The following is a 10,975-nucleotide window of genomic DNA, read 5'->3' on the forward strand; positions in this document are numbered from 1 at the left end:
ACGTTACCACCGCGCCATCAAGAGAGGTATAAATCATTACCGAGTCTGCTGTACTGTTTTTTCCCGTCGTGAGCGGGAAATTGTACTTAGCCTCGGCAATGACCCACCTCCGCCATGATAGTTCGCTGGGTACGCTTGGAACACGCAGCTCTTGTTATGAAATTTTTTATCACACCGTGATTTATATACAATCATGAAGCTACAAATGTCGTTTAATATCAAATTCACGCTACTCGAGAGTATCTCGATGGAGAATTATCACCGAAGGGGAATTTATATAAGTGATAAATGAACAGGTACCACTGGGACGCGAACCCTTGACATGGACCCATTCAACGACTCCAGTAGACGTTACCACCGCGCCATCAAGAGAGGTGGCATAAATCATTACCGAGTCTGCTGTACTGTTTTTTCCGTCGTGAGCGGGAAATTGCACTTAGCCTCGCAATGACCCACCTCCGCCATGATAGTTCGTTGGTACGTTTGGAACACGCAGCTCTTTTGTTATGAAATTTTTTATCACACCGTGATTTATATACAATCATGAAGCTACAAATGTCGTTTAATATCAAATTCACGCTACCGAGAGTCTCCGATGGAGAATTATCACCGAAGGGGAATTTATATAAGTGATAAATGAACAGGTACCACTGGGACGCGAACCCCTGACATGGACCCATTCAACGACTCCAGTAGACGTTACACCGCCATCAAGAGAGGTATAAATCATTACCGAGTCTGTTGTACTGTTTTTTCCGTCTCGTGAGCGGAAATTGTACTTTTAGCCTCGCAATGACCCACCTCCGCCATGATAGTTCGTTGGCATGCTTTGGAACACGCAGCTCTTTGTTATGAAATTTTTTATCACACCGTGATTTATATACAATCATGAAGCTACAAATGTCGTTTAATATCAAATTCACGCTACTCGAGAGTATTCGGATGGAGAATTATCACCGAAGGGGAATTTATATAAGTGATAAATGAACAGGTACCACTGGGACGCCGAACCCTGACATGGACCCATTCAACGACTCCAGTAGACGTTACCACCGCGCCATCAAGAGAGTGTATAAATCATTACCGAGTCTGCTGTACTGTTTTTTCCCGTCGTGAGCGGGAAATTGTACTTAGCCTCGCAATGACCCACCTCCGCCATGATAGTTCGTTGGTACGCTTTGGAACACGCGAGCTCTTGTTATGAAATTTTTTATCACACCGTGATTTATATACAATCATGAAGCTAAAAATGTCGTTTAATATCAAATTCACGCTACTCGAGAGTATTCCGATGGAGAATTATCACCGAAGGGGGAATTTATATAAGTGATAAAATGAACAGGTACCACTGGGACGCGAACCCTTGACATGGACCCATTCAACGACTCCAGTAGACGTTACCACCGCGCCATCAAGAGAGGTATAAATCATTACCGAGTCTGCTGTACTGTTTTTTCCCGTCGTGAGCGGGGAAATTGTACTTAGCCTCGGCAATGACCCACCTCCACGCCATGATAGTTCGCTGGTACGCTTGGAACACGCAGCCTTAAAGTTATGAAATTTATCACACCGTGATTTATACAATCATGAAGCTACAAATGTCAGCGAATATCAAATTCACGCTACCTCGAGTATCTCCGATGGAGAATTATCACCGGCGAATTTATATAAGTGATAAATGAACAGGTACCACTGGGACGCCGAACCCCTGACATGGACCCATTCAACGACTCCAGTAGACGTTACCACCGCGTATCAAGAGAGGTATAAATCCATCGGAGTCTGCTGTACTGTTTTTCCGTCGTGAGCGGGGAAATTGTACTTAGCCTCGCAATGACCCACCTCCGCTACATAGTTCGTTGGTACGTTTGGAACACGCACTACACGACGGAAAAACAGTACAGCAGACTCGGTAATGATTTATACCTCTGATGGCGCTGTGGTAACGCCTACTGAGTCGCGAATGGGTCCATGTCATGGGCTCCGCGCCAGTGGTACCTGTTCATTTATCACTTATATAAATTCCCCTTCGTGATAATTTCCATCGGAGATACTGAGGTAGCGTGAATTTGATATTAAACCACATTTGTAGCTTCATGATTGTATATAAATCACGGTGATAAAAAAAAATTTCATATATATATATATATATATATATATATATATATATATATATATATATATATATATATATATATATATATATGCATGTGTATACACTATACATTTATGTACGCAAACGCCATATGTTTGTGTATTCACTCTACAATCATAAATGTGTTATTACATTTATGAACACTCCATTCTCGTATTTACGGGGAAAATGGCAATGAAAAGAGAAGAGACTCGGATGTTAGGGGAGGGGTTGAGAGTAAGGAAAGAGACGTAGAGAACACTTTTTTTTTTTTTACCTCTTTTCTTCTGGTGAAAACTTGACATTGGGAAACGTGCTCCAAGATAATCAATAGGCATCGAAGATGAGGCCCTTTGTTTTCGCGTTGCTCTTTTTACCCACTTCATTATTTTGAGAGAGAGAGAGAGAGAGAGAGAGAGAGAGAGAGAGAGAGAGATAGCGAGCATGGTGGGAAAAAGAGGAAGTTAGAAATGAATTAAAATGGCAAGGCAGAGATGTGTGTGAGAGAGAGAGAGAGAGAGAGAGAGAGAGAGTACACTTTGACATTAATCCCTCTTGTGACTGACCTTGTATGTTACTGAGCATGGCACCCCTCGGAGTATGAGTACGTTCAGTGCCCATCGCTTTTTCTTTTCAGCTTGTTCCGAAAAATGCTTTAATATATTTACTTACTTTTATTACAATAGAAGGTGATTTAGTGAAGATATGTGCATAAAAGTTTTTTAGCTGTTATGTTCCATGTCATGATATTTTATTTCATTTAGTAAAACCTACTTAAGTTAGATATATTCCGAAATAAAATTGCTTTTAGACAGTTTATAAAAGAGTTTCGTCATTTCACGCAAAGGGTTGTCTCCTTAGTAATGTAATGTACTACTGATAAAGTTTTATTAGTTCTCGAAGTAATTATAAAATATCTCGTTGAACAATGCGTTAGGCGTAACGCGTTTTCATTATCTTTTTATCTTTAGCCCAAAATATTGTTAAGTGGGTGTAGGTCTTCAGTGATATACGCCTTCAGTTTGAATCAAAGCTATTGCTTCGAAATTACCCCGACTGCAGTAGGGAAATTAGTATATGAGAGTTTAACCTCAGATTAAGTTTAATCTCAAATTGAGTTTAATCTCAAATTGAGTTTAGACCTCAGTTAAATACGCTTTCATTATATAGTGGAAGCATCTCTGGTAGTCACTGATATCGTTCAGAAAGATGAGGTGGAGAGTAGCCCATACTGAGAGACTAATGTCTCTTATACAACCCATGTTTAAGGCGTATGTAAAAGGCTCGAGTCACTGGCAGTAACTGATCGAACAATTGGTGTAGTACGTGAGAGTAGAGTTGTTGAGAGCCTGATGAATATCATACCGTTTTTGGCATAGTGTTGTCATAAATAATGTGAGTTATAAGTCCGTTGAAGGTAGCATTAAGTACATTTTCTGTCTTTCTCATTGATATCCGGATTACACTGCCACGTGTCACTATGCTTTTGTATGTAGTATTTAACTTCGTCTTCATTTCTAACGTTTGTAATAGGGTGCGTCCGTACTGCAGTAGAACATGTCATAAACCCATGTCGGAAACTTATCGCTGATACATCACAAACAGGACAAATAAAAGTCAGTGACTAGCAGGTAGTCCTAGAAGTGCATCCACACTGCAGTGAAACATTTTATAAACACAAGTCAGCAACTTATTGCACACAAACATCACAAACAGGCGGAATACAAGTCAACGCCTTTGTTAGTAGTTCTAACCACAGCTTCTTACTGTCTCCAGCATTGGACCAAAGTTAGTTCACTTACAGAATTTGACATATTTTCAGCATGTTTGTGGTATGCAATACATTGCCGACGTGCTTTGATAACATGTTTTCCTGTAGGGTAGCTGTACCCTAACCAGTGCTGCTTATGATTATCCGGCATTTTCCGAGGGTCATTCTCCACTTACAGCCATTGACTTGTCAACCCGTTGTGTGGTATGTATGCAATAAGTTTTCTACGTATGACTGGGACATGTTTTCTTGTAGTGTGGGCGCACCCTTACTGTTCCTTTTTCTCTGATTTTAAACGACGTTCTGCGCCCACCTCATTTGAAGTTCACTTTTGACCTGTACAGTCTCCTTCAAAACCACACAAAGTTCTTCAGCTCCTAGGAACGCCCACATTGCCAAAGTGGGTTGCTCCTTGGTATTTCTTCATGTTTTGTTCTTTCACTACCTTGTAGTTAAGCATCTGTGGCTCTCAACTTTTTTTTTATTGTATGGTTTATGATGAGTTGGAATACCTGTGCTTCATTAAGTGGATTCTGTGTCATTAAAAAAAAAAACACACACACATTTTGTTGACCTGGGCTTGGTGGGGACTATCCAACTAACGTTTCCAGACCTTGTCGTAACCTCTTCATATGGTATTCTGTTGTATTGGGTTTCCATGTCCTTGTTTAAGATTATGCTCGCTCATACTTACCTTTCCCCGCTTATTTGGTTGTGAATTTTATTTATTTATGAGCATCTATATGTTAATTGATAATGATAATGATAACAATAATGATATAGTCCAAAATTGGCTTGTTTAGTGTGAAGTATCCAGTAATGAGAAAAATCTATAATAAATTTTGTAAGCATAATCGTTCAGCTGTAGGAGCTGACAGTGTTACTGTATAATTGGGCCTGTAATAAATTTGTCTCTAATAAAATGCAATTTTAATTTCAAATCAGTGATTGTAGTTAAAATAAACAAACAAACAAAAATAAGATTTATAGTGCTATTTTCTGTAGGTAGCAAAACTGAAATTGATCCTAAATTGTAAACAGAAAAATTAAAAGATCAAAGATGACCAGTTTTTTTAAGATGCCCGGTACTGGATACTTCATACTAAACAAAGCCAATTTTGAACTAAATCATTATTATTATCACCGTCGGTGTCAATTAACATATAGATGTTCATAAATAAATAAAGTTAACAACTAAATAAGCAGGGAAAGGTAAGTGTAAGCGAACATAAGAAACTCGGTCCTTCTTAGTTTTAAACCAAAGACAATCAGTAAAATTGAGAAATTGTAAAAAAAAATATAAATCTCTCTTCATTGTCCAGATTTAAATTGAATCCAACCGGTGTGAAAATGCAAGTTGTCACAAATATAGCAAATATTTTCTATGCAGTTCATTGTATTATTGAGCAGAATTTTTTTATAACTATAACGTCAGATATTTTAATTACGTAAAACTGCCTTACAACGCAGAAGCCTTGGAGTCTGCAGCATTTAGTAATACCAGTGCAAAAATGAAAGTGTCTAGATCAGCCAAAAATCATAGTATTGTGGTTAAAGTTAGGGGATAATGTTGAGTAACACATACAAATTAGGGATTCATGTCAGTAACAGGTTCAGTTTAAAGGAGTATATACGACATACCTTTGCACATGAAGGAAGGAGTTGAAGTGACTAAATCAACACTTGAAAGGGAAGATGTGAATAATTAGTGGCTTGAAGGTGTTAATCCTAATACCTACTACATTTGAAGGAGCTGGTTTAGTTTGGAAACTTGTAGTCGTGAAAATACTGGTGCAGTGCCGTCAGTGCACCTCACAGAGTGCACTGTCGGCATTACCAAAGGTTCTTTGCAGCGTCCATTCGGCCCCTAGCTGCAACCCCTTTCACTCCTTTTACTCCGCCTCCATTCATATTTTCTTTCTGTTTTCCTATCCACCCTCTCTTAACAGTTGTTTCATAGTGCAACTGAGAGGTTTTCCTCCTGTTACACCTTTCGAACCTACCTACTCACAGTATCCTTTCCAGCGCTGAATGACCTCATAGGTCCCAGTGCTTGGCCTTTGGCCTAGACTCTATATTCCATTCCTAGTAAGAACGAAGTTAATTTGAAAAAAATACACACGGGAGTTGATGCGAAACTGCATAAAATTAAATCTTTTGATACATTTGATGTAAAATAGTAAGTGTCACTCAGTTACTAGCATTAGTGTGTCATCTTGGCGAACTAATTGTCAGAATTTTTTTCAAAATGCTCATGAATTTAGCTCTTATATTTTTGGGCCATGTGCAGTAGATTTTCTCTGTTGTATCTGGTATCACGTAATTTTAAATATGTTTTTATATTTTTTACCACTCGCTAGATTTTTGGTCTTTCATGACTTGGAAAATATTTCATGTTCTAGTCTTTCATACCTCCATACTGCAGATATTGAATCACTCTATACATGTATTGAAATTCATAGTCATTATTTCGGTCCTTTTTTTTTTTTTTTTGTCCTAATGCTTCATATATCAACCCCTCCTTCGAAGCGTGCTTGCCTCGCGGTACGTACATTTTCCATCTGACTTATGACACGAACCGTGAATAATTATTTACCTTTTGTTGGCATGGGAAATATTACAAAAGCAAGAGTTCTAAAGCAAGACTTTGTGAGATAGCATCAAAAGGCAGTCGGTTGTTAGCGAACTCCCTGCTGTTTAATGAGGATCGTGGTTGTATTTATTGAGATTTCAGCATCGCCACTGCCAGATTTTATCAGTTAGTCAACCCTGACACACAGACGACTTGTTACTAAAAGGCATTTTAATTTTGTATAGCAGCGTTAGTAGTTGAGAATTATGTTTGACATATGTAGTCTATGAATATATATATTTATATATAAAATAAATATGTATGTATATATGTATGTATGCATGTATGTATATATATGTGTTTGTATGTATATATGTATGTATATAGTTTATATAAATACTTATATACATACATACATGCACAGTCGTAAAACAGCAATTTTACCTAATAACGCTGATATACAAAGTTACAGTTACATTTCTTAACACACACACATATATATATATATATATATATATATATATATATATATAAATATATATATATATATATATATATATGTATATATATATATATATATATGTATATACTGTATACATACATGCATACATACATACATATATATATATATATACATATATACTGTATATATATATAAATTCCAAATATGTCACGTGGCACTTTTTTATATTCACAAATATTAAGCCACAAATATCGTTTAATATCGATTTCACTATAACTTTGGGTTAACTTACACTCAACGGGAATTATAAATGAGGAGTGTTTCCAAAAGTTAACCAGGGTTCGAACTGTGGTCTGGTTTAGAAACAACTGTAGACAGTGACTTTGACCACCTGGCTATACACACACACACACACCACAGGCTATGTATATATATATCATCTGATCCATTGTTCCTTTTTATTACGATCATAGTGTAAGAGAAAGAAGACAACGACGTCAAATCCACTCCATCTCAATTGATGTGATACTGTGATAGGTAATGCACAGTAGACCTCATTGTCCTCTTTCTCACTCACCTATTCCTTTCGTGGACGCAGGCTATATTTATATAGTGCTGGGAATTCTTTCTGCGTTGACACAACAGCTTTTCTTTTGATTGTCTGTTAAGAGAATTTAATCTCAGTGCCGGAAATCCCAGCGTTTTTGCACTATGTTGATGAGGTTACTTCTAAAGTATTTTAGTCCTTCTGCAATAACCTCTTCTCGTAATCGTTAACTGGAGCCCACCTGCTCTTTGGTCGGTCGAGTAGATACTCCAGTCCTCAGGTGCTAGGAATCGTTGCACCTTTTATTCCAAAAGGGAATTTTTTCCTTACTTAAAGACAGTACAGAATTAAGGACCTCGCTGCTGGGTTCAACTCTAGAACTATCTATGCCTGATATTCTAAGGTCTCTTGCAGCTTTCACTCAAGAATAACTACATTTGTTCATCATCTGTGATCATGAGGTATATTCCAAGACAGTTCCTACTTATTTTTGTCTTCCTTATTACGCAATTCTTAGAGAAATGCGATTCAACAACCCGGTTCTGTTAGCATTTTAGGGATTATGTCAAATCAAACTGGTCTCGGAGATATTGTAGAGATCTTAATATGCAGTTTGTTTCTCAAGAGCAAGTGTCATGTTTTGGTGTCTCGCCTCACACTCCAGTCATGAAAATTGAATCTTAGCCTTATCTGTCCTCATTTGAAATATTGCTTTCATATTTGTTCTGTTTCAGCGTTCTTACCCTTTTTGATGGGGTTTAATCAGACGCAGTTGTGACGGCATTATCCTTTTCTGTGCGTATCATATTTCGATCTCTGGGCTATTGAACTAAACGAGATAGCCTCCCTTCCTCACAGGCATCCGTGTAACACCCGCCAGATCACCACTTCCCAAAATGACTTTAAAAGTAATGGAATCCTCGGATTGCATTATTCATTAACCATCCCTGTTCCTATGGTTTGGAATTCGATGCCTTATTACTTTTTATCTTAAATATTTCAGTTTCTCATATTTCAAGAGGCGATTTTTAAAAATTTTTTGTCTTCCTTCCGGTTAAACCCTGTTTTTTTTTCTCTCATTCCTCTTTCTCTCGCTTCTGTTAAGACTGGGAATAATATGGATACTGGGTTACATGTCCCTTCAGCCTTTGCCAGCAAAGTTGTACAAATATAAATATAGAATTTAGTTCCGTTTATGTAAAGCACTGTCGTTAGCCTGGAAATAGTGGAAATGTACTTGTTTTGTCGAAATTCGTGAGTAATCTCCTATTGCCCCCACCACATTTTTTGTAACATCCATACAGGAAAATGTTAATTTTCATTCTTACGAAATCATTCAGAAATGGGAACCGTCGTTTCGTGAGTTATCGATTTGAACTCTCTGGACGTACTTTTTTCTGGTCCTTTAAGACCTTAGGAATCCTAACAATAATTATACACTGTATTATATCGTGCCTTAGGGCCAGTATGGTCCATAAGTTAATTGCTTCCGTCAGGTAAATAAAATCATTGGTGAATATGAGTTAATTTAACATTTTTTACACCAAGCTTTCGTCAAACAGCTGTGATGTACTTTTTGCAAGATATAGCTAGATTGAAATATTTTATTGTTAGATTCTAATGGAGAAAAGCTTGGTCGCTAGAGATACATGGATAGTATCAAGTCTTGGTTTCTGAGAAACATAATAACCTCAATTATTGGTATTGTAAATGCTTGAATTCGCTTTGAAGGTGTGTATATGGCATATAGTACTCCACAGTGTGGCTTGATGCCTTGTTTTGCAAACTCTGCCAGTAGAAATACTAGATTTTAAAAATCACGAAGCATTTTGTTTCTAAGTGTCGATGCTGTAAAATGCAGAAATGTTAACGAGCATTCGTAACTCAGTACTCTGGTTAATCTAACCATTCATTATAATGCCACAGTTCTTATTTGAATCCCGATTAATTATCATCAGACGTTTATGGTCATGAATATGCTACGGAGCTTTATGATTTGAATTTTTATGAAAGTAGCGATAAAAGATATCAGTTTACATTCCGGAAAGTTATAAGGTATAAAACCAGTACATATAATTCCCCGCATCAAGTATTTTTTATCATCAAGTCAGATATGCTGAGGATGTTGAACGGAGTCTTTGGTACCACATTTCACTTCACATTCTTGCTTACATCTGAGTACGTGCAACAAATTTCAAGATGCGTGATAAAAAGAAAAATAAATACATACAAATCTCCGATTTTCCGGGTAAACTGATATAACATTTCTTTAGGTATTGTATTGCGTTTCATATTAAGAATAATAAGTAAATTCGTCAAGTGTACAAAACTCAACAAGCAGTCAACGACATTGTAAAATACAATGTAATAATTAGTCATTATTCATCCTTATCTTCCTTCGCATAGTGTCAACTGGGAAACTGAAAACATTCAAAACAGGAATGGATCGGGAAAACCTATTTTACGAAAAGTAGAATTATCCTGAAATATGTTTCTTCGTCCAAAATGCTCCATTAGCGATTTAAACGGCAGCATGTGGAAACGAAGTACGTGAATTAGGTTAAGCCTGAATTTGAAATTTCTTCATGCACCGTTTTAATGGTGGATTGACCCGAAATAACATGTTGCCATTTGACCAATGACCACCAGTGTTCTGCTCCACTGCTACACACACTCCTTTTTTGCTTTCTGTAAAAGAAAACTATTGTGCCGGCTTTGTCTGTCCGCCCATAGATCTTAAAAATCTACTGAGGATAGAGGGCTGCAAGTTGGTATGTTGATCATCCACCCTCCAATCATCAAACATACCAAATTGCAGCCCTCTAGTTGTAGCAGGTTTGATTTTATTTAAGGTTAAAGTTAGTCGTAGTCGTGCTTCTGGCAACGATATAGGGCAGGCCACCACTGGGCTGCGATTGAAGTTTCATGGGCCGCGGCTCATACAGCATTATACCGAGACCACCGAAAGTTAGATCTATTTTCGGTGGCCTTGATTATACACTGTAGCGGCTGTACAGAAAACTCTACTGCGCCGAAGAAACTTTGCCTCATTTTTTACTTGTTTATTTTACGTATGCTTTACGGATGTCGTGCAGTTGGAACTGCAGAAGTTCAAGCGAAGACGCAGTGCATTACTACCCTGATACAATTTTTATTTTTACATTTTTATTTATTTATTAATTTGTTAATTTATCTGGTTTCCTAATAACTTTATTTCTCATTACCTTCTGTTACTCCTTTCGAATGAACACCACATTCTTTGGAAGCTTGAATTTCAAGTCGGTGGCCCCTGTGGGCTTGTTCCACATGAATAGGGTCCGTCTTCTGAATAACAATGATAATGATAATAATATGAGTATTCTATTGTTGGAAGCTTAATAGGCAAGCTCCACAACAGTGCCTGCGTATTGGTAGAAAAGAGAGAGCGTTAGCAGTGTGCTGGTGTGCGCTTTGGAAAAAAAAAAAAATCATCAGCTTTCATGGGGCTT

Source organism: Macrobrachium rosenbergii, chromosome 52 (assembly GCF_040412425.1).
Source record: "Macrobrachium rosenbergii isolate ZJJX-2024 chromosome 52, ASM4041242v1, whole genome shotgun sequence".
Classification (NCBI taxonomy): Eukaryota; Metazoa; Arthropoda; class Malacostraca; order Decapoda; family Palaemonidae; genus Macrobrachium; species Macrobrachium rosenbergii.